Source organism: Euprymna scolopes, chromosome 1 (genome assembly GCF_053919585.1).
Source record: "Euprymna scolopes isolate OS-2025 chromosome 1, ASM5391958v1, whole genome shotgun sequence".
NCBI classification, from domain to species: domain Eukaryota; kingdom Metazoa; phylum Mollusca; class Cephalopoda; order Sepiida; family Sepiolidae; genus Euprymna; species Euprymna scolopes.
Genome location: NC_136482.1, coordinates 110,693,166 through 110,719,561, shown reverse-complemented (window position 1 = coordinate 110,719,561; position 26,396 = coordinate 110,693,166). Strand labels below are relative to the sequence as shown.

The following is a 26,396-nucleotide window of genomic DNA, read 5'->3' as shown; positions in this document are numbered from 1 at the left end:
ATGAAATCCCAGAGAATCTTAATATCCTCATTTTTCACTACCTCTTCTGTGTGATGTTGGTACCATTTGTCTGTCACTTGGATTCCAAACTTTTGGCACAAACTCCAGTTCAGATTTATCCAAACTTTGTCATGGCGACGTTTTTACTCTTTTTGAGCAAGTATAGAACATGAACTAACAATGTGTGACCCTGTTTCAAGAGATATACCACACAACCTACATTTATCAGAACAGTCCTTCCCATTATGTTTTTATTTATTGCATTTGTATTTAGTACCTGCTCCTGGGCAGCAAATATAAGAGTTTCCATTTCTTTTTCAAGTAAACTTTAGACAGAAAAGTCCACGTATTCTGACCTTTTTGTGCCTTAGTATCTCGCTCAAAGTGACCATGAAGTTTCATTCTTACCAACTCAGTCAAGTTTTCTGGTACGATTCTTTCCTTGTACTTCGACTTATCTTCCAATTAATCTTTATCTAGTTCTTCTTCTTCTTTCACCACTGCTGCGAGTAACACTTCATAGGTGTTAGTTAAGTAGTGGTGAACACTTCTAAGCTCTCTCCTGACACATTCTTCAACCACAATCAGCCCTCTTCCTCCTTTCTGTCTGGCCCGCGCATGTGGCTCGTGTATTAGTCTCCACATTCCAGGGGTTTCCTTAATATTTCAGCTGTTTTCATTATTGTTATTCGTTATATCTTTCCAGCCATTTCTTTGATTCCAATTCCTCCCATTTTTTTTTTTAATGTTTTTCGAAATTATTATTATCTATATATTAATACGATCGCGTGGGTGTTCTTTTGTGTCACGCTTACATCTGGGTCGTTTAATTGTTATGTTCTCCTGTTTCTTGTCATAAATAATTTTGCCAAGAATTCTTCATAAGTTTTGGTTTCGGTTTCGACTATAGCTAATGGCACTTAAATCATCTATTTTTTTATAAATAATTTTATCAAGAATTCTTCATAAGTTTTGGGTTCAGTTTCGATTATAGCTGCAATAAGTAATGCCCCTGACCCACTTCCAATTGTCTGATCTAGCTGAAAGTTTGCATGTGCAATAATTTATATCTCTACGGGTTATGTGGCAAATTACAGCTCTGAACTAATTGTGGTTTCTGGTTTACAGGTGTTTGAACTGAGTCAAGTGTGAAATGGAGCCCGTTGAATGTCGAGCAGTGATCCGGTTTTTGTATTTGAAAGGATGCACACCACAGGAGACTTTTGATGAAATGAAAGAAACTTATGGTGATAATGCCCCATCATATGACCTTGTAAAACGCTGGCATTGTGAATTCAAACATGGCCGGAAGTCTGTGGAAACAGCTCCCAGACCTGGTCGCACCCTTCTGCCATTGATGAAGCATCTGTCCGTCAAGTTGAGGCTGCCATGTTGGAAGATCGGTGCATTACTATTGGCCAAATAGCCTAAGATGTCAAGATTAGTACAGGGTCTGTGGAAACTGTCATTCATGACCATTTGCATATGCATAGTGTCTTCCAGATGAATTCTCAGGTTGCTCACACCATTCCAGAAGCGAGAACGCGTCGAGTGCTTGAGGATGAATTTGGAGATTTGCCAAGAAGATGAGTCAAAGTTTTTCAAAAGACTGATTACACAGGATGAAACCTGGGTCCATCACTATGATCCAGAGACCAAAGCTCAGTCAATGCAGTGGAAGCACTTGGACTCACCACCTCCAAAGAAGGCAGGGGTGCAGCCCTCCGCTGGCAAGGTCATGCTCACAGTCTTCTGGGACCAGGACAGAGTAGTGATGACAGATTTGCTGGCAAAGGGTACAACAATTACAGGAGCCTATTATGCTTCACTTTTGAGGAAATTAAGGGAAGCTGTCAAAATCAAGAGGCGGGGCAAGATCAGCAAAGGTACCCTTCTCCTGCAGGACAACGTTCCGGTCCACAACTAGCATGTCGCCAGATCAGAAGCATGGGCGTGTGGTTATGAAATCCTTCCCCATCCTCCCTACTCTTCTGACCTTGCACCCTCTGACTTTCACCTCTTCCCAGCCATGAAGTTGTTTTTGAAAGGAAAGCGTTTCCCAGATGATGCAGCCTTGATTTCTGGGGTCACGTTATGGTTGGAGAACCAACCTGGGGTGTTCTACAAAAATGGTCTCCAGAGCTGCATCAAACGATGGGAGAAATACATAACTCTGGGTGGTTCCTATGTAGAAAAAAACTAATAGCTGTGCCAAGTTTCGTTGCTCTACTGCTATGGGAAGTGGGTCAGGGGCATTACTTATTGCACGCCCCTCCTATTCATAAGTTTTTATTTCGGTTTTGATTCAAGATAATGCACCCAAGTCATATGGATATATTTTTTTTTCATTTTGAAATCGCAACTTTATAACATATAAAAATCGATATAGCATCAAATCTATAATGATATATAAGAAATCTGCAAAAATTAAAATATCATATTTAAGCGTACTTTACAACTGGGCTTCACCGAGCGTTCCTGCTAGCTTAGATAAATACTTTTGCAGTTTTAACAAAAATGCTACAATAATATCAGAGCGTCTCCATTTACACTAAACATCTACAGAAGGCCAACATCAATATATTACATATGAATGCGTCCCCTATAGAATTTTCACAGGTCCCACTTATTATTATTATTATTATTATTATTATTATTATTATTATTATTATTATTATTCACTAGAAGTTTTCACACAAGTCGTCATAAAAAATTCTCTTTGAGAACAACCTGTGGTGGTCCCAGGTTTCTAGTACTCACAACCTCTTTTGATAACCAGGTTTCTAGTACTCACAACCTCTTTTGATAACCTTTGCAAATTAGTTTGCGTTATCGCAATAGCCTTTTACCATTGTTTTCTTGTTGGTAGCGACCATTAATCTTCACTGGTGTTTGAGTGGCAATTATTCTTATTTACTCACTAGACACAGTCACATAGACCATCATCCAAGATTCCTCTAAGAACAACTTGTGGTGTGTCTGGAGTCTGAGTGACAACAAGTCTCCTCAGATTTCTACTACTCTCCACCTCTTTTGATAACCTTTAAAGATGAATTTGCATTATTACAGCAATCAGTTACCAATGATTTCTTGTTAGCAGCGACCATTGGTCTTCACCAGAATTTGGATGGCAATAAACCTCCCCAAAATCCCGATTTTCTTTGCACTCATACAACGGTCTGGCTAGTGCTTTCTCTTCTCGGTCTTTCCATCCTCCTTGATCCTCTATTATTTGGTGTGGCATTAGTTTATGGTCACACGAAAAAAAACAGGGTTTTAACTTACATTTCTATACATTTCTATAATTTCAGTTTCCATATGGTGTTTCTTTGTGTTTTATCTCTGTGACAGTTTCTATATGTCCAGCTAGCGCTTGTCGAATATGCATCTTAGTCTTCACATTCAAAGTTTTTCATAATATTTCAGCCATTTTTGTTATTGTTATCTGCTGTAGTTTCCAAGCCATTCCTTTGATTTCAAACTCTCCCATTCTCTTTTCAAAGTTTTTTGGTATTTTCCCTTGTGCTCTTACTATTAGTGGTGTTATCTTGACTTTCTTTATCTTCCATATCCATTTGAGCTCTCTGGCCAGTTCCGTTTCTCTATTTCCTTGATCTTCACTCTGTGGTCTGCTGGAACAGCAAAGTCTACAATCTGGTAGAACTTTTCCTTCTTGTTGATTATTATGACATTTGGTCTTCTTGTTTGGATGGGTTTATCAGGTTGGAGAACCATGTCCCATAGGATTTTGTGGCTTTTATTTTCAAATACTGCTACCGGTTTTTGCTTGTACCATTTGTCTGGGTGTTCAAGATGCAGTTGTCCTCATAATTCCCAGTGTATTGCCTTTCCCACTTGATCATATCTATTTTTATCTTCTTTTTAAGCGAGTTTGTTGCATTCATTTATTATGTGGTTTATTGTTTCGCCTCTTTGTCCGCATTTGCTGTTTTTCTTGTGTCTTTGATGCGATTGGTTCTAATCACGTGATCTTGTGCGGCTGTCATTAGGAATTCCGTTCCTCTGTTTAAATTTCCTTTTTGTAGCCATGTCCAAATGTTTTCGTTAGTCTTATCTTTTATCATCCTTATAAGTCGTTCGTGTAGCTGTTTCTCTTCCCATTTCTCTTTTCCCATCTTATCCCTCATCTGTTCTTTTTCTGTCTTGTTCATTATTATTATTATTATTATTATTATTATTATTATTATTATTATTATTATTATTGTTATTGTTGTTATTATTGTTGTTGTTGTTGCTGTTTTTGTTGTTATTATTATTTCCTTGATGATTTTCACTTATCTAAAAATGATAAAATCGGACATTTTTGTTGTTCAGTTGATTGTTCGTGCACGTGCGAATCGTAAAATAACGTTTTACGTCAAGACTATTTCTGTATTTGACCTGTGCAGTTGACGCAGCGTGTGAAAAGTGTCTTCTTCGGCATACTTAAATAATGAATAAACGCGGTGTGCAAAATCAATAGCGCTTGTTAATCAGATCAACCTCTGGGAATGACAGATATTACCGTAAATATAAATTGTTAATGAAAAATTACTAAACGCCGAGAATATTGGACTGGTGGCTGCTATGTTAAAGGTTCAAAGTTTGTAAAATTTGTTGCTCTGACCGTTTAGATGTGTTGGCGTGGATTGGATTGGATTAGTTTCACGGCATATCAACCACTTTGGGGTAATTTAATGGCAAAACGTTAATTGCATCATGGTAGGTGTTAATTGGTTATTGTTGTTTCTGTGAAATCTTTTGGTTATAATTGGTTATATATTTTTATTCCCTTCAGAAATTCGAAATTTTTCCTTGGCTGACGTTGTCAAATATCTCCCTTAAATTATCTTCTTTGTAATGTTTCATTCGAGTTTGTTCAAAGTCCACGCTGTCCGTAAGTATATGTTGCACTGTATAGGGTTTTTGGCATGTTATATTGTAACGTGCTTCTTCACCTTTCAGTAGATAGTGTCGAAGTGGCGGAGGGTGGTTAGGGTTAGGGTTAGGGTTAGGCGGAGGGTGGTCAACGTTTCTTCCGATGTATCAAATTGGCCTGTCCCTTTACCGCCATCATTATCATCACCACAGCGTTACATCTTGCCTAAGCTGAGCTGTGATTTGCAATATGAAGTAGCTCCCAGCTTGTGGCGCTTATTTTTGGTGCTGGTTTCAACAGTTCTGAATTCATCTTTGAAAAAAAAAAGAGGTGTTTGTTAGACTCCATTACTTCGAGTATTTGCTTTTTTATTTTCAAAAGTCCGATAGAACTTAAAAAAGGGATTTTTTTATTAATAAGGGCAAGATAGTTCCTAATGTTACGTATTCGCTGCGGCCGGTTGTTAAAATGCGTTCGTATAGTCTATATAATTGTTAACATCTACTTTTTCGCTGGTACAAGATATGTAAAAACTGGCAGCTAGTAAAACTACAACAAAGTTGATATATAAAAAATATTGCTTTTATTTAACACCGAAAAATCAGCTTTTGATTATAAATTATTACTGGCGTTTTGACGTTTCTGAAAGGCGCGTGAGGTGGGATGCGTGGTTATGTCAGATGTTGGGCGGTGAAGAAATGTGACAGCATCACTTTCTTTGACCGATTGACCGCTTTCTATTTGTGACGATTTACTGATATAAACATTCCTTTCCCATTTATATCTTTAATATTTCCTTTGTCTATTGTTTCAATCACTTGACCGATATCCTCTCACCTATTTTTGAGTCAAATTATGCATATGCCAATATCTAAAACTAAAAATGAAAATATTAAGAAAAAATTCTGAGATTTTTAAACAAAAAACATCATTAGAGGAAGAAAACCCTAAAAGTTTTTTTTTTCAATTTATAATGTGAAGTAGTTAAGAAAGTAAAAAAAAATGAGAACAGACTTTTTTGAAAAACATTTTTTTAAGAAAAATAGAACAACAGTTTTTTTTATTAACTTTATCAGCAAGAAAAAATATGAGCTATTTATTTTGAGAAGGTTTTGTTTTTTAAAATATACTGCCCAAAGAGACCCGCTTAAAATAGATATTGAAAGGAGAAGAAGACAAAAGGAAGAAATTCTGAAAAAATTATTCTTATAAAAACATTTTAACATGTTTCGTTATTTTTAGCTTTCTTCAAATAACACTTCTGTTGTGTTTTTCTTATATTTTTTTGTAGAAAAGTCAGTCTACTCCTCGTTCTTTCAGTCTATTTATTGCTTTAGACGTTTATAGGAATAATCATTTGCTAACATTTTATCGCTTGAAGCACTAATCACTTTAAAAATAATTATACTTGATGTTTAGGAAATTTTTTTTTTTATATTTTTTGGGCTCAAATTTATTTTACGGTTTTATAAGTTTTTAATGGGTTTTTTTCTGTCGTTACTTTTGGTTAACAAGTTAACTATAGTTTGAGAAACAATCATAGCACTCACCACCTTTTAAATATTAATAAAAAAAAAACACTATTTTGAATTACTTTCCAGTGTCTATTTTATTATTATCTCCTTTTTGTCTATTTACTGTTTCAAACTTAATTTTCATTCCATGGTACCCAAAAGATGAATTTTGTTAACGATCGTAAACTCACGTCAAAAATAGAATGAAATAGAAAAGAAAATTGTTATAAAAACCCGATGGGAACTATTTTATTTTTCATACACTTTCCTCATTGCTCATGGTTTAAGCTATTGTCTGAATACCTTATTTCTCCCGGATGGACTCATACATTCATTATGAAAAGCAACGACGATCACTTTTATTTACAATGTATATACTTTATTTGACGTAACTATGCAGTAAAACATTAACAATCCGCAACCGCAAACGAATGTATTTTTATAAAAAAATATCATCTCTTGATTGGATAAGAGTCTTAATAAAATTTTATTTCAGCCAATCAAAAGCGCATAAAATATACACTGCCACACCTTTTAATATAAAAGACCTGTAATATCGGGGCTATACGTTGGGAGCCACATTAAACCAAAAAACATTCCGTATAGACTGCCCGAAATTTTCTATTGATTGTAGCGCTTTGCTTCCTCACCAGCAACAGACTCTGACTGTCCAGGTTACTGTTAATAGTGCACTCTGTTTAACGAGCTGTTCGGGATACCAAAACACTTTTTCTTTCTAGCGTCCACACGAAATGTTTCTTATCTGTGATCGTATGTTCCTCTATTTTTTTTCAAATCCGTAGTTTGTCCTCAATGAAATTTAATTTATTTTTGCATGGCTCGACTTTTTCATTCTTTCATCTATTGCAGTTCTCTCTACGTTTGCAGGATACCACATCAATTCTTCTTGGGTCTAGTGTTCTCCAATCTTTTTTGATGGCCACCATAAATGTAATCTTAGCGATCCTAGCGGTAATAATAAATAATGAATAAAATACAAAGTGGACCTTTAGTTAACTTTCGCTTTCCTTATTTTTTCTTTTTGTCCTTACATTTCGTGAGCGATATTACTGACAAAGAGGAGAGAATTGCTGTTTCCTGGGTCACAATCTATCCATCTAGCACTTGTCGTTAACTAGTTTTTCACCTTGAAGTAGTATATATATATATATATATATATATATATATATATATATATATATATATATATATATATATATATATATATATATATATATATATTGCTACTTCCATTGAATAGCTCCGTGCCGTGCGGGGAAGAATGTCCATTACAAAAATATTGCTACTTCCATTGAATAGCTCCGTGCCGTGCGGGGAAGAATGTCCATTACAAAAATTTAACCATTTCATGTTACAATTGTATTTGCAAAGTTTTTGTGAGCTCTTGTAATTATATTTCTGTTTATATTTAATAGAAACTAAATTTCGATACATGTTAAATGGAACGAAAGTGAAAACAAAGAAAAAAAATTATATATAATTTTTACATAAGCAATACACTTAAAAAAAATAATAATTGGCAATAATATTTTTATTATATTAATTGGAATTCTTTTTGAGATGAGTAATTTGTATTATTTATCCATCCATTTATCTCGAACTATTATCTCCATCTTCTAGTTGTTACGACGTTTCCATCAACTATTCCTCTGACCTTCGTCAGGTGGTTAACCGCGACGGGATAAGAACGCCGAAGTCTCTAACCGGCTTTTGGTAGGATTGAAACCGCTATCTTCAGACAATGCTCACCTGGAACCGTAGACATTCAACGTCTCTATCCATTGCGCCACGGGCCCCGAAGTGGAATCAATGTTGGATTTTTGATCTTATAAATCCACGTTTATTTATCTGATTTTTCATTGTCAGGTCCGTACTGAATGGTATATTATTTAATTAATTGGAATTCTTATTGAGATGAGTAATTTGTATTATTTATCTATTTATTAATTGCAGACTATTATCCTCATCTCCCAGTTGCTGTTTTTACGACGCTTCGGCCAGCTATTCCTCTGGCATTCGTCAGGTGGTTAAATGTGGATTTATAAGATCAAAAATCCAACCTTAATTGCTCTTCGGGGGTCCGTGGCGCAGTGGATAAAGTCATTGAATCTCTACGGTTCCAGATGAGCATTGTCTGAAGATAGCAGTTTATCTGAAGATAGAGGCTTAGTTGGCCAAAACGTATTGAGAACAACTATGGAAGGCAGTAATTGCTGAAGATGCAGTTAGGAGATTTGGCGTTCCTATCCCATCGTGGTTAACCACCTGATGAAGGCCAGGGGAATAGCTGACCGAAACGTCGTGAAACAACTAAAAAGATGAGGATAATAGTCTGCAATAAATAGATGAATAATAACATTTTTATACGTTGTTGACGAATGTAAAAAAATTCACATAATTGATACATAATCAAATATTGTACTTTGGGAATTGGTGACCATATTAAAGAAAAATTGCAGCAAATTACAAAAGCCCAAAATGATCTCTAAATGGGCTATCTTGAAACCATTTAATTTTGTGCAAAAAGTTCTCAAATCTGAGATTTGCATTCATTGTGATTGTGAAAGCACGTTGCAAGTCATAATTGCGATTAAAAGGACAGTTAGGATCCTAAAACGATTTATCGGTTGGAGTCTCTAAAATAACGGGTGAATGTTTCGCATCCGGTAGTATGCTCTATCCCCAGCAAAAACAAAAAGATAAGAAAATAATACTAAAAGATTCTAGCCAATCTTTGCTTTAGTCATAATGCGGATTATTAACGTATATTAGCATCCTGGCAATTGGTGATTGCTACCAGTAGAATTTATACTGTAATGCCGATAATGATTGAAAGGCAATTGATTAGCCCGCTAGTGAAGGAACACACTATAACGGATATATTTGTATTAAAGTATATTTATTAACAATTAAAAATACAAAAATAATAACAGTTATAAAATATTGGTTTATAAAAATTAACTAATAACTTTTACCAAAGGAAATAAGTTACTTTTCTACTTAGCTAGACCATTTTTTTATGCGTTAAAGCATTTTATTTCAGTCGCCCAAATCGTCTTACGTTAAACTCAGAATCGTAGATGACGAACGGGTGCTTTGGCGGACATATTCGAAGTTTGATTAGCGAGTTTTCGTCTTTTTGAATGATGAAAACAAAAGGAATATAAAATGGCCAGATATCGCAATAAAATTTAATTTCAAGTTTAATGACTAAAAAGAAAAAATAATCAGACTCTAGAGATGTCTGCCAATGAATTCCACCATTTTTTTTTTATTCAGTCTTGCGTAAGACGATTTGGACGAAATTTTTTATTGAAATAGAAAAGACTTTCAAAATCTTTAACACAAAAATAATATACAGGTAGGTAGAAAAGTAACTTTTATTGCCTTTGGTAACAGTTATTTGTTGAATATGTTTAACCACCTTTTTTTTACACAGTGATCACCACTTATCAAGACCCGGAAGCCACTCAGGGATAAGGGTTATTGCAAGTACATTACGTTAGTCTGGAGATTTGATGAAGTGTTTACTTAAGGGGGCGGTTCATTAGGAATTTGTTAACATTGGACTTGAAGACATCCAAGTTGTAGTCCGGTGGGAAGCAGGTAGACGGAACAGTTCCACAGGCGTGCAGTTCTAAGAAAGAAGCTTTGTTCATGGAATCTATGTTTTGATTTAGGCACAGATATAGAGTGGGGGAAATTTTTCACAGTGGATTCAGCTAGACGGGTGTTTTTCGTGACAGATTGGCGAGGGGGGACCAGAGATTGGAGTTCAGACGAGCACCTGCCATGGAAAACGATAAAACAAGGATAGGCTCGCAACGTCTCTTGTGGGAGAGAGGTTACAGGGTAGAGAAAAGGGCATCCCCCACTAAGCCACGAAGTCTATTTTGTACTCTGCCAAGGCAGGATAGGCTGTTTTTAGCAGCTCCTGTCCAGATATGGCAACAGTATTCCATCCTATAGATAGAGAATTGCATCAGTAGTGAGATATCTTCTGGAGCGGTAGAAGGATCCCACCATCTTTCCAGCGACCTTGGCAACAGACTTGATGTACGTGTTCCATTTCAGATCAGGAGTAAAGGTCAAACCCAGAAGCTTGTTAAAACACGGGGCCTCACCCAAACGAGAGCCATCCATCACAATTGATGCCAGATGGGGATCAGAGCGTTGATGATGTAAGGATAGGAGTTTGGTTTTGGATGCATTAAAGGTAACCAGCCACATCTTCCCCCACTGAACCACGTGCTCGAGATTAGAGGAGAGAGAATCAGAGAGAACTTTGTCATTTACAGCCTTTGATGTGTTGCCGTAGATGGTCGTGTCATCAGCATAGATGTCAACGAATGATTTAAGTATGTGTTTAGGGAGGTCATTGATGTAGATCAGAAAGAGAGTTGGGCTTAGGATTGACCCCTGAGGGACTCCAGCATTTATATTGCAGGCCTCCGATTTTTGTCCATCTACCACTACTCTTATGAGCCTATCGGAGAGAAATGATTTTTTCTTTGTTAACTATACTGCACAATCGTCAAGAAATTATATATTTAATCTGTACAATTATATAAATATATAGTGTGTGTATAATTATATAAATAAATAGTGTGTGTGAATTCGTTCCTTATAGACTCCGAAACAGTTGAACCGAATTTCTTTAAAATTTACAGAACTTTAGTGTATAAGTCTGGGAGTGATCTTAGTTAAGTTTTGTCTCAGAATACCCCCGATAACTACCGATAATCGATAATCGAAACCGTTATTTTAACTTATCTATCATCAATAAAGCTACTTTTCCATGTCGTCGCTCAGCAACAATGATAGAATAACGGACCGTGAAAATTCTACTATGGGTAAGTTGATAGCGTATTTTTATTTATTTATTTATTTATTTATTTATTTATTTATTGCATGACGTGGTTTGTAGGTTCAAATCCTGCACGTAAATTTCTTAATGTTTTTTTCGTTAACTGGAAGTAAGTTTATATAAAATAATTTTATATATAAAAAAAAAACAACAGTAGTTTCTCTAGAGTGCACTGTAGAATGACATATATTTTGGATTAAGTTACTGCATGGAAGCATGTGAAACTTCCTCCCGGGCAATTTCACGGATTTCGATGACAATAACAATATAGGAGTGTGAAATATTCGTTGATCATCATTCAATCCCGGGCAACGTCGGGTCTCCGTACTAGTAATATATATATAACAAATACAGACCCAACAAATAACAGGTGATATAGTATAATTTAAAACTTATTGTTATCGCTCAATCTGATTTATATTTCCTTCGTTTTGCTTGACAAGTCCAATTCGTTTTACAAGTGATATATTATTTCCAATACGAAAGATCAATTCAGGTTTCAACTTCAGGCCCGTTTCGATCACTATCTTTTATTTCTTGGCGCAGCATAAGATGACCTCCACCCACACATATATACACACTTGCCGACTCGTTAACTTTCCCACAGACCCGCCATTTTTTTCTCACTTTGTTGCCAATCATTATTTATTCAATTAAAGATGTAGAGATCGATTGAACAGTAAACTTCCACGGATATCTTGTGTCTTTCTAAAGAACTAAGATGAGCAACATTATGCTTAGATTTTGTCTGTTTTATTTATTTATTTTTGTCTGTTGGTCTTATGGCTTATCATTATTCAGTTGCAGTATTTAATAAAGAAATGAATTGTTCTTCCCAAATCAAATTATGTCGCCCAGTCGATTAAACCAATACAATTTTAGATGAATACATTTCAAAAAGTAAGATTCAGAATATATATATATATATATATATATATATATATATATATATATATATATATATATATAACAGAGCGCGTATGGTGGCTATATGCAAATATCGAACCGTGAGCGAAATGACGTACGGTAAGGAGAAAAAAAAAAAGACTATAGAAAGGAAAGAGAGCACGTTAAAGAAAACGATCACGTTAGAGATGTGGATGACGTCATGGCCGTAACGAGAATTCACGCGTGGCGGGAGAATGAGGAAATAAATGCCGTTGTTACAAAAAAGGGGTCGTTATTACTTGTCCTGTGTTCCTTGCGACGTATATTGCATACAACGTGTTGTGTCCCGTGTGTAAACGTGTGTACTACGTTACATTTACCTAACAATTGTTTTCACTGTAAGAAGGCGGAAAAAGAATTAAATTGTATTAATTTTAGATAAGTAAATAAGCGACATATTCGTTTTGTTTTTATAAAGATTTAATTGACAATGACAATTATTTAACGAAGAAAGAGTTTCATTTTTTTTTTTTTTTTTTCTAAATAGCATTGATCCTTACGGACGTTTATTGTTTCATCTCCATTCATTCATATTTATTTTATCTCCTCCTCCTCCTCCTCCTCCTCCTCCTCCTCCTCCTCCTCTAATAATAATAATAATAATAATAATAATTAACCAGCGGGACCTGTGGAAATTTCATGGCGGACTCTTTCATATGTAATTGATGTTGGCATTCAGTGGATGTTCAGCGTAAATGGAGACGTCCTGATATGATTGTAGCTCTGTTATTAAAACTGCAAAAGTATTTATCTAAGCTAGCAGGGACGCCTGGCTTAGCCCGGTCGTAAAGTACGCTTAAATATGATATTTTGATTCTTGCAGATTTCGTATATATTATTATAGAGTTAATGTTCTATCGATTTTTCTATATCATCAAGTTGCGATTTCAAAAAAATTAAAAAAAAATAAAAACATGCATATGACTTGGGTGCATTAGTTTGAATTGAAACCCAAACTTATGATATATATATATATATATATATATATATATATATATATATATATATATATATTAATAGGATAGCGTGTGTGTTATTTATTTTGTGTGTCACGCTTACATCCGAGTGACTGTCGTTTAATTGTTATGGACTTCCATTTCTTGTAATAAATAATTTTACCAAGAATTTTTCATAAGTTTTGGTTTCGATTATAGCTCATGTCACTCAAGTAATCTCTCTCTCTCTCTCTCTCTCTCTCTCTCTCTCTCTCTCTCTCTCTATCTATCTATCTATCTATCTATCTCTCTCTCTCTCTCTCTCTATATATATATATATATATATATATAGAGAGAGAGAGAGAGAGAGAGAGATTGAGAGAGAGATTGAGAGAGATGATGATGATGATGATGATGATGATGATGATGATGATGATGATGATGATGATAAAGACTATGAGAAATCAGAATCACGGGGAAGGCTTAGAAGGCTTAGACTACAACAGTCGGTAATGCTGAACACAGCTGAAATTTTAAGGAAAGGTCTTGGTACCGACTGGTGACGTACTAAATAACCGTGAAAGATATAAGCGATGGAAAAACTGAGGAGGGAAAGCACTTACTGACTGGAGCATTTGTTGCTACCCAAATTCCAGTAAAAACCAACGATCATTGTCAGCGAATATGGCATAATCACGTTGACACACTGGTTCCCGTTTGATCACCGAAGTTAAGCAACGTTGAACCTGGTCAGTACTAAATGGGTGACCATTTGGGATTTCCAGGTGCTGTATGTGATCTCCGCTTATCTCGGCATTGTTTCCAATCGTCCTGTACTTCTTGCCACTGGACTCAAGCAGAGCCGATTTAAGAGAGGTGTGGTTGGAGATCGCACAACCCTTGCCTCACAATTATACACGCAGCTGCCCCTATAGAGGGTATCCTTTGTCTTTCGAGACTGAACGGAGACATCGATTGTCAGCGAGAAGTCAATAACAGGCGGCCACTACGATAATGTAAAATTATTTGCAAACGTTACCGAAATAGCTGAAATCTTAAGGAAAACCTTCGAATGCGGAAACTAATCCACGTGAGCTACAAACGCTAATCAGCCACATGGCAATTGGAACTTAATTAAAACAAAACCATAAACCCCTCATGGAACTAAGAAAACGGGAACCGACAAATTGTAAGTTAATCACGCCCTCCCCCCCCCACCTCTTCTAAAAAATGGTTGTGTCGGCATACTCTGGTGTGCCAAATAGTCATGTAGATTCAGACTGATTCATATGTAATATATTTATTTTGGCATTCTGTAGATATTCAGCGTAAATGGAGAGGCTCTGATATTATTGTAACTATTTTGTTAAAACTGCAAAAGTATTTATCCAAGCTAGTAGGGACGCCCGGCATAGCCAAGTTGTAAAATACGCTTAAATATGATATTTCATTCTTGCAGATTTCGTATATATTATTATAGAGTTAATGTTCTATCGATTTTTATATATTATAAAGTTGCGATTTAAAAAATAAAAAATATATCTATATGACTTTGGTTCATCAGCTTGAATCGAAACCGAATCCCAAACTTTATATATATATATATATATATATATATATATATATATATATATATATATATATAAAGAACAAATATATATTTTTTAAACAGTGTCTAGATTATTTGCGTGCAATATTATTTTAGATAAGTGGAAAGAAATTTAAAAAAATCCTTTTCTCTGTTTGATAGTGTTAGTAGAGTTAGAGATAAGAGCAGATTCCAACAGATGGCGTGTTGACGTACTACGTATATGTTTTAGGAGGGTCGCATTTTCGAAATCGAAATGATGGTCATTTTCCATTATGTGATCGAAAAGAGAATTAAGTGTATTGTTATTCTTTATGTCTCTTTTGTGTTCATATAATCTTTTAGCAAGGTTTCGCTGCGTCTCTCCTACGTATATCTTGCCACAACCAAGGCACGGTATGGTATAAATTCCGGCTTGTGTTAATGGTTTATTATTGTTAGTTTTATATTTCAGAGTTAAATCTTTTATCGTTAGGGAAGTTTTCTGTACTATTTGAAAGCCGATTTTGTTAAGGTTTTTATAAATGTTATTATTTTCATCGTTAGTGGGAACGATTAGTCTTCTATTGTGTGTTAGGTTTTCTTTGGGGTGGTTTTGATCTCGGTTTTGATAGATTTTCCTGGCCTTTTTTTAGCGTTAAGTAGGAACTATTGGAGATATTTTAAGTTCTTTAATGTAGTTTCTATATATTCAAATTCATCGTTTAGCTACATATTCTCATAGCTCTTAGATAACATCCAATTATAATGCCTTTTTTTACGTTGTTATTGTGTTGCGAGTAAAAGCATATTTTTTTCTAAACACATCGAGCAATACCTTAACACATCAATACATAATCTTAAGGACAGAGCAACTTATTTACGAACTATCGCAAAATCACTAGCAAACGATCTAAATTCGAATCATCCTCTCTCCAATAACACAACTTCCAAAATCAGATAACAACTAAAATCCTTCAACTCCGATCATAACAAAAAACTGAACAAAAAATTATCCAACTTAATTTCCAATAACAAGTGGAGTTCCATTGGACAGCCTGAACCTATTCAAAATCTCACCAAACGACCATTAACAAATATTGAAACAGAAGTCCTTAGCTTTGGTTTGAAATTCGCAATAGGGATCTTTCCTAAAAAATACAACTAATATGATCTCCCATAACTACAAACATGAAGACACCGACTTCATGAAAGGTTTTATCCAAGACATTATATCCGCGACTGCCACTCAAACCATAAATACCGTCTTACCGAAACGTCACATAGACGCATCATCGCATATGGCTAACTACGATAAAATCATTATCACACCTGCAGAAAAAGGTGACGGTGTTGTAATTATAGAAAAAACAGAGTACAAGAATAAAATATTTCAACTCTTGCGAGATAAAATACATACGAAGAAACTAATTCCGGTACAATACAAATAGAAACTGATAAGTTCAATAAAATGTATAAGAAATTAATAAACGATAATAAAATCTGGTCTGCCCACATAAAGCACCACCCTATAATTCCAACCTTATATGGACTTTCTAAAACTCATAAAATTGACACACCAATTCGCCCAATTATTTCAGGCATTGGAAGCACCACACATAAAATAGCACGAGCAATCTCAAAACTATTAACTCCATTATTAGGCACCATCAGCAAATCCCACCTACTCAATAAAATAAAAACCCTTAATATGAAAAACAAAACTCTAAACAGCCTTGACAAAGAATCTCTATATACAAACATCCCCACTAGGAAATGCCTTAATCTACTTCATAAACACCTCAACAAAATAAAAATCGAATTACTTTTTACAACTAACACATTAATAAATATTATAAACCTGTGTACTGATATGATGTATTTCACATTTGGTGGACTCTATTACAGGCAGAAGTTTGGATTGCCAATGGGTAGCCCCCTAAGTGAGGTCCTGGCGCGCCTGTTTCTAGAGTTTACTGAAAGTGATCCCTTAAAATAGAAATTACCCAAGGGTGCATCGTATTATAGGTACATAGATAACATTCCACTCCTTCTCCCTAAATCAGCATAAAAAAAGGGCATTATAATTGGATTTTATCTAAGAGCTATGAAAATATGTAGCAAAGAATATCTAAACGATGAATTTGAATATATAGAAACTACGTTCAAGAACTTACAATATCCCCAATAGTTCCTACTTAACGCTAAAAAAAGGCCTTAAAAATCTATCAAAACCGAGATCAAAACCACCCCAAAGAAAACCCAACACACAATAGAAGACTAATTGTTCCCACTAACGATAAAAATAATAACATTTATAAAAACCTTAACAAAATCGGCTTTCAAATAGTACAGAAAACTTCCCTAACGATAAAAGATTTAACTCGGAAATCTAAAACTAACAATAATAAACCATTACCACAAGCTGGAATTTATACCATACCGTGCCTTGATTGTGGCAAGATATACGTAGGAGAGACGCAGCGAAACCTTGCTAAAAGATTATATGAACACAAAAGAGACATAAAGAATAACAATACACTTAATGCTCTTTTCGGTCACATAATGGAAAATAACCATCATTTCGATTTCGAAAATGCGACCCTCCTAAAGCATATACATAGTAGGTCAACACGCCGTCTGTTGGAATCTGCTCTCATCTCTAACTCTACTTACACAATAAAACAGAGAAAATGATTTTTTAATATTTCTTTCCACTTATCTAAAATAGTATTGCATGAAAATAATCTAGACACTGGTTAATAAATATATATTTGTTCTTTTTTTTTTTTTTTTGTATAGTAGTTCTATTTGCATACACTCCCCCAGTATATATATAAAACTAAAAACATCGACCCCCTCATCAGTGACCACACCTCTTGAAAAAGCCCGCATAATACGGGCGAAACGTCGAGCTTCCTTTTCACATCATAACGTCGGATTGTGTCCATTTTAAAATTCATATATATATATATATATATATATATATATATATATATATATATATCATACTCACTTTTTTTTTAATTGGAGGTCACTGCTTATTAAGGCCTGGAGGTTATTATAGTATAAGGGATAATAAGTATTAGATATTTGATGAAATAACATGATCAGTAATGGTGGAACTTGGGTAGAGCTTGATTATTTAAGCGGACGGCCGCACAAGAACTTATTTCAATTAGATTTGAAAACGATATTGTTATAGTCACATGAGAAGCAGTCTAACGGTAGTGTGTTCTAAGAAAGAAACTCTACTCATTGAATTTTTGCGTTTAGTTTTAGGCATAGATAGAGAGTGAGCGAAATTGTTGGCGGCTGTTTTACGTAAAGGGGTATTTATTGCAAACGTTTTACAGGCGGGGCAATAATAGATTGAAGCTCAGTCGAGTAACTAAGATAAAAGCAATGATAGAGTTGCAACGTCTATTCTCTGAGAAGGAGATGTTATGAATAAAAATGGAAGGCGGGGCTTGGTTGGGCTCCGAGGACTACCTAATACTAATATCACAGTCTGCTAGATAAAGGGCAGCCGAAAATTGCCTAGTTTCTGCCGGAATGATTGTAAAGATCGATATGTTCGCGCATGTCTTTGTTATGGTTTACTGACACGTCACCATATGTGTTGTTCGACAACGTCCGCATCGTCAAGATTAATTTGTGTTGAGGCTCTGTTTCATTCAGATGAAAGAAACAGAGACATCAAAGTGACACTTGTAAGCTGCAAAACCCATGAGAGTTAAGGGATGATGGTCATTATTAAAAAGGGGGAAAAGGCCGCTTTTAAATTAAACGGATATATATATACTTCCTAACGACAAAGCCCGAAACTGCCCTTTCACTCACATCACGTCTCCTCCCATCTGTCCCCATCTGTTGTGCACGTACAGTACTTTTCTGCACAAGTTAAATGAACGAATAAGAGTGCCTGTGTGTAGGCATGTCAGGGGCAGAGGGTGGAGAAAAGAAGGAAAAATGAGCTGCTCTTATTTGCCGTAATTACAAAAAGGTTAGGCGCGTGATTCGTGAGGTCAGTCGAGCGGTCACGATGCTAAAAATGGAAATTTAATGCATTCTGGGATTGTTCGGTAAATTTATACATGGGGAGAGGAATGATAAAAGGAGGGAAAGGTAAACCGTTTTATATCAGATGTATTTCACGTGCTCTGCTTCCACTCTAACGCAACGGTGCAATTATACATACTTTGTTGTATTATCTACTATGTAACAAGGATATATATATATATATATATATATATATATATATATATATATATATATATATATATATATATATATATATATATATATATATATATAGCCTCGGGTCTTAATGGAAAGGAGACTAAAACTTGCTGCTATGGTTTCAAATGATATTCCAAATATTTCTCATATGCCATATCTCCCATGTTTGGAAATAGGGTACGATTATGAATATCTCTAGTATCAAATAATCCTTATATAACGTGAAATTTACTTCATGTATAAAAACAAAAGTGGGGAGATATTACATATGAGAAATATTTGGAATCAAGTCTCCCCTTGCTGTTATTTAAGATTATTTGAAACAATAGCAGCAACTTTTAGTCTCCCCTCCATTAAGGCCAGAGGTTTTGGAGAAATATCAGATATTTTGTGATTCATATGCAAAACTAAGAAAACAAATGACTATGATTGAAACATTTTCTGGCTGTAAAAAAAATCTGCTAAAAACAGGCTCTGGGTGATGGATTATTCCCTTAATGTGCGACCTTAAGGGCAAATGTCACATAGCCCACTATACAATTCAAGTCATTACCTTTCCAACGAGCCTTCATTTATTAAATACTGAATAGTTGTTGAAATATAATTGCCAAAAACGGTGATTTATATATATATATATAAAATTATTTACTATATATCTATAATATAAAGCTGAGCGTCTGTGTGTGTGTGTGTGTGTGTGTGTGTGTGTGTGTGTGTGTGTGTGTGTGTGTGTGTGTGTGTGTGTGTGTGTGTGTGTGTGCGTGTGTGTGTGTGTGTGTGTGTCTGGTCACGAATAGGCTCCTATATGGTTGACTATTATAGAAAATTGGTCACATATAATGATAGAAGATGTATCGAGACACAGGAATTGGTATGTTTGATCTGGTATAATGATGATTCATTAAAATTGTGGGGTCTGCATACGCGCCTGGTCCACAAAGTATGGAAATAAAAAAAAAATTAATTAAAAAAAAAAACGTTTACAAGTGTTTTTGATATAGATGCACATAATAATACTTTGATAAATATGTTTTTACTTAAATAGGGATGGTATAATAAAATTGTGTGGCCTGCGTTCGCGCCTGGCCTTCATAAAATGGAAATAGGCACAAACTTTAATAAAGATTTTTCATATCTATCTGTGTAAGAATACTTTGATAATTATGTTTCAGTTTGAAGAAATATGGTATAATAAAATTATGGGGTGTTCGTTCGAGCCTGACCTCCATAGAATAGAAATATGTTACAAAGCTTAACAAGGTTTTTTAATATAGATCCACAGAATATTGTGATAAGTGTTTCAGTGTGAACAGGTATGGTATGATAAATTATAGGGTTTATCTATTTTATTTTTACTTTCATCATATTTTGTTTTGGTTTGATACTCCCAAATTCGAAGCTATCACTTTATAACCCTTCCTTTTCATAACCTCTCATACTTTCATAAATCACGGGTACTTTTGCTAGTATATATATATATATATATATATATATATATATATATATATATATATATATATTCGTATTCCTCTTTGTTTGTTCGCAAGTATGTTAATATATACAAAAATCCATTAGTTCATCTTATTATTCATTCCTATATATACCATGATTATTGCAAAACATAAGATTAAAGAGATGACGCCATTGCATATTACATTAACGAAAATCAGCTTTATTAAATAGCGGTGGATTAGTAATTGTTTATTGTGAGAGAATTATTTTAAGTGTTCTATTTAAGTTTATTATTTAAATTTGATTTATATTTGTAACATGTTTAATTTAATTTATTTTACCGACATCGAGTTTTATATGAATCGGTTAGAGTTAGTTCCCTTATGCATGAACGGTGTTCTTTTCTTCTTCTTCTTCTTCTTCTTCTTCTTCTTCTTCTTCTTCTTCTTCTTCTTCTTCGGCGGATATTAAAGCAACAACTTTCAAGCATTATTTTTGGAATTAGTTTAAATAAAATAATTTACGTGATTTCGCAATTAACGTTATGGTCCACTGGTCCAGTGAATTTTTATTTTAAAATAAACAAACAATTCAATTCAACTACGATTCTTTATTTAAAACAAAAACAAAAAACTTTCATTTACGTTTTTTACCAGTTTTTTTTTTTTTTTCACATTTTTTTGACATCGTAACTAATTTTTTTTTCTTTTAATAACGCAATAAGTCAAAACTCATCATTTTTATAACATAAACATTCGGTTAACACAAATTCTACTTTGGTATTTTTTAAAACTGAATTATTTACAGTTTGCTATCGTTGCAACAGACCGTATAACAAATCTTTCTAGACTGAGGTAGCATAAAAGAAATTTGCTTAAATTGGAATATAGTCATAAAAAGGTGCTCAGTATCCGGAGAATAACTTCTCTTCGTATCCCTTCTGCCGAAATATCTGGTGGAGAGTTTGTTACGTACTTCTTTTTTTCGGGGGGGGAGGGGGAGGATTACATTTTCGTGTTTTCAGTCGTTCTTTTATTTTTGAAATTTTTGTTGGGGTAACGATGGAGTTGACATATAATAATGAAAAACTGCTCAATAATCTTAGTATAGCACGAGTGGCCAAACCGAATTTCATGTCGACCTTGGCAACGCTGGGTATCCATGCTAATATATATATAATTATTTACTATAGTAATTATTAAATAGCTACTAGTGTTTCATTCTTTCCGGAATCATCAGTGCAGGATATCACGATTAACACAGTTGATAGATCCGAACCTGGCTTCATTAACAAAGACCCAATTAATTCAGCTACCGTTAACCGCGAGAAATGGTGTGTGTGTGTGTGTGTGTGTGCGTGTGTGTGTGTGTGTGTGTGTGTGCGCGCATGCGCGTACTGGTAGCCAAATTGAATATTGAAATGATCATGTCTCTGGTTCTATGGGACGAACCTACATGAAACTTTGCAAACTTTTTGAAGATTATAATACTATTCTATGGTTAAAATTTGATGGCAATTGGTAAAAAAAGGGGATCTATATTTTTAAATCAAGAAAATATGCCCAAATTTGCCTACAATTGTGTATATAGTGTCCTGGCAGGCCAGCTTCAGTTTTGCTGCTTCGGTTGTCTCCCCTGTTGCCTTGCTAGGCCACTAATATATACGAGAGTCGTTCCAAAAATAAGGTTTACTATTCTTTTTTAACAAAAACTAAAACGTTGAAGAGTTACTAAAACAGGAGTGGTAACATTAAAACATTTTGTGCTTCAGAATTTATTTTTCTATATAGTCGCCACCATTCTCAATGCAATTTTGCCAACCTCTTTTGATGCCGCGATCGTAAAAGTCCGCGATCGTAAAAGTCCGCGATCGTAAAAGTCCGCGATCGTAAAAGTCACACATCTGTCGTCACTCTTAAATCGATGCACCTATCTCATATCTGTGCTGACGCTGACATAAACTGCGTTGGCTTCTTAAACGTTCAACAGGCGCCGATGAATTTTGATCAATTCAATTTTTTTTTTTTTTTTTTGCATGAAGGAATTCAATCACGCATATCTGCTTCTGACGCATGTTCATAATAGGAGTTACTTTTTTAGAGTCTCATACCGTCAATATCTGCAACAGTGTTTCTTTTTCAGCCTAATTTGATCAATGTGATTATTTTCGGCCTAAGCTTATTGGTTTTAAGTATACATTTCAGGAATCTATAGTGATAACAATATTGCACCCCGAAATTAATCCTAAGATAATATTATAAGTAGTGATGGGACGATGAAAATATTTTTCCCGATTCCGATGCAATTACCGACTCTATTCTAAATTCCCAATTCCGATTCCAAGTTTTTGAAATTTCTAAATATTTAGTTATAGGGTTTTTGTTGTTGCTTTTTAACTTTCGGATTATTGTAAAATCCCGTCTTTTGTATATGTGGTTAAAACAATCAAATTCGACACACCACTACCAAAAATTTGCTACTCCAAAATTCGACACTCTGCTGTTCAAAACTCAGCTTAAAAACACACACTGCTGACAACACTAGCTACTCTGACATCCAAATCCAAAATCAACCCAGTCTCTGAAAAACCAGTCGTTTTTTATATATATCTAACTGGAAGCATCTCATTTGCATATTAGGTGACAATATCGCAAGCATATAAAGAGAAAAGGTGCCCATTTTTTCTTTTTTCTTCATTCTTTTTGTCTGTACGGAACTCTACAGACTGTACAAAAACAGGTTTGTACTAAATTTCTTAAGCGTTTAATTACGGAAAAACAACTTATTTTGCCTTTAATAGCATTTCGGACAACAGCATGCTTATATTTTTTCTAAAGTAAAAATAAGCTGAGGGCGTACATTACGGAATAGATATTTATAACTATTTTTCTCCAGTGTTTACCTCGTAATTGACTGAAAATAAAGATCTGATAAATAATTTGTGAATGTTTCATTCAGATTTTTAACGTGCCATTTTTTTTATTTATCCATCCGTGCTTTTAACTGTCCAATTTTACCATGCTAGAAATTCCGCTCCCATTTTTACCTGAAGTCTTTATTATTCTCTATAAAACTTAGTTTTACTAGTAATTTAAAAAAACAATACACATCATTTATTATCAGGACTAGCAATGGAAAATTAGGTATAATAAATAAAATAATCGTTTTTTTTTGTTTTTTTTTAATTCGGATGTTAGGCACAATACATTTCGATTCCGATACGTAAAAAGTTCTGATTTTCCAAATTCCCGATTCCGATTAACAATCCCAACACTAGTGACAACTCTTTTCTGCAAAATAAAGTGATAACTCTGCAATAGTGTCAATATTTACTATGTTCAAACAGGACACATAAAACTTGATTCTATTAACCGGACAATATGATCTCCATTATCATTTTCTTCGTTCTTTTTGTCTGCACGGAACTCTGAAGACTGCAGACAAACAGGGTTTATTAAGAGAATGGTTGTTCATAAGAGGAGAGACCAATATATAATTCTAAATACTTCTTAAATTGTTTTTCTAACTTAAACAGTTTAGCAGAAAATCACCAAAAGAATCCGAGGAATGTCTTTCATAGTTAATAAGCCTACCTGACATTCTGACCTCTTTCTTCCTCTATTTCTTAACTGGCAATACTGTTTTCGATTCATCAATTTCCAATATTTGAATGACTGAATGTCATACCTACCCAGCTGTGAAATCACTTAATTTCATTCATCTACAACTAGCGGGAGAAGGAGCGCTTCACCTTGCCGGGCATAAAATACACTTAATATATTTTAATTCATGCAAATTTCGTATTTATCATCGCAGACACAATCTCTATTGAATATATATATATATATATATATGTATGTATGTATGTATGTATGTATGTATGTAGTAGTAGTAGTAGTAGTAGTAGTAGTAGTAGTAGTAGTATAATTCTCCAAGTTACAAATATCAAGTTTTCTCAATTGGTTATTTATTACTTTTCAAAAAGTATCCTTTAAAATATTGTTTCGTATTGTGATTATCAAGTCTACAAAAGTATGTTATTGCTACATACTTAGTCATGTACTCTTCAGATGTTTACCTTGGCAATAACATAATGTTGCAGACTTGTTAATCGCAATACGAAACAATATTGTAATGGATACTTTCTGAAAAGTAATAAATAACCAACTGAGAAAACTTAATAGTTGGAACTTGGAGAATTACTATACTACACTATATATGTTCTGAAACTCAATAACAGGGAATTAATTGAACTTGGACTTTTTTCAAAATGTGCAAAATTTTTATTAAAAAAATGATGTTTTCATTATAAAAACATTATTTATTAGAAATATTTTTACTCCAATACGATTAGTATATTGTTGGAGACGCCCCTCTATAGGATTAATGAACTATCTCATGACGTCACTTCCTCTGGTGACGTCACTTCCAGTATCGAGACCGGTGCCTGGCAGAGAGAGATTGGCACGCGATCAAGCAGTTCGGGTGCACACGCCCCACCGTTGAGGAATGGTATTACTCAACTCACTTTGCTTGTAATATATGTGAACACATGTTTCGTTCTTAAAAATCCTGTATTCCTTTCGTTTATTACCACTTAACCCCATAACATATATACAAACCGAGTACGCATCAAGTAAATGATTAAGCTATATATATATATATATATATATATATATATATATATATATATATATATATATATATATATATATATATATATATATATACAGTGATGATCATATTTATTGGCACGGTAAAATAAAAGTTAAATTTTGTCTAATAAATTCTAAAAAAGGGATTAAATTAAAGAAAATAACAAAGTATATTATGTATTTTTAACTGGCCTTTCCGATGCAGCAATCGGATTTTAGAAAAAATAAATAACAAAGGAACAACAAACATAATTGCAAAAAACCCTTGTTCAAAATTATTGGCACGGCTTTGTTTTTCTTTTAGTATCAGTATAATATCAATCAATTTCCGGTTTACGTGCTTTCTGAACTTTTTTATAGCCATATTATGCTTGTTTAACGCTAATTCAGTGAATAATTTTTTTCAGATAATTTTTAGATAGCGATTTATTTAAACTATTATAAGTGACTAAATTATAATTTTCAATCGCCATGGTTAAAACTAAGGAACACAGCGAAGACGTCAGGAAGCTTGTTGTAGCATGCCATACCAATGGGGAGGGCTATGATAAGATTTCAAAGAAGCTAAACCTTCCCAAATCCACTGTTAGAGCCATAATAAACAAGTTCAAATCGCAAGGCCACGTTATGAGTTTAGAGGGTAGAGGGAGAAAAAGGATTCTTTCCCCAAGAGATGAACGGAAAATTGTTCGACAAGTAAAACAAACCCCAAGGATCTCTGTTGGGGAGATTGTTGATGAACAGAGCATCTCTGGAGTGAATGTATCTCGACATACAGTTGGTAGAGTTTTGAAGAGAGCTGGTTTAAAAGCATGTCGTCCGAGAAAGACTCCCTTATTGAAGCCTATGCACCTGAAAGCAAGGCTAGCCTTTGCAAAACGTCATATTGATAAAGATGTTGCATTCTGGAAACGTGTTCTATGGACTGACGAAACGAAAATAGAGTTATTTGGCCATAATAAAGTGTCTTATATTTACAGAAAATCTGGCGAAGCTTTCCTGCCTAAGAACACCATACCCACAGTGAAGCACGGTGGAGGCAGTTTGATGTTTTGGGGATCCTTTGCTGCCTCTGGACCAGGGCGACTTGTTAAGGTCACAGGTAGCATAAAAAAGGAAGATTATGTTAAAATATTGGATGAAAACCTGAAAGACTCTGCTAAAGAGCTCTCACTTGGTCGTCGTTGGTGGTTCATGCAAGATAATGACCCAAAGCATTCGGCTAAACTGACTAAGAAATGGCTTGAGGACAATCATATTAATGTTTTGGAGTGGCCATCACAAAGCCCAGACCTTAATCCAATTGAAAATTTATG

The 26,396-nt window shown here is 34.4% G+C and overlaps 1 pseudogene; it reads left to right on the top strand.

Annotated features, from left to right (window-relative positions):
• The first annotated feature begins 13,844 nt into the window (after positions 1-13,844).
• On the top strand, positions 13,845-13,961 carry LOC145283700 (5S ribosomal RNA; annotated as a pseudogene).
• Positions 13,962-26,396: the final 12,435 nt, after the last annotated feature.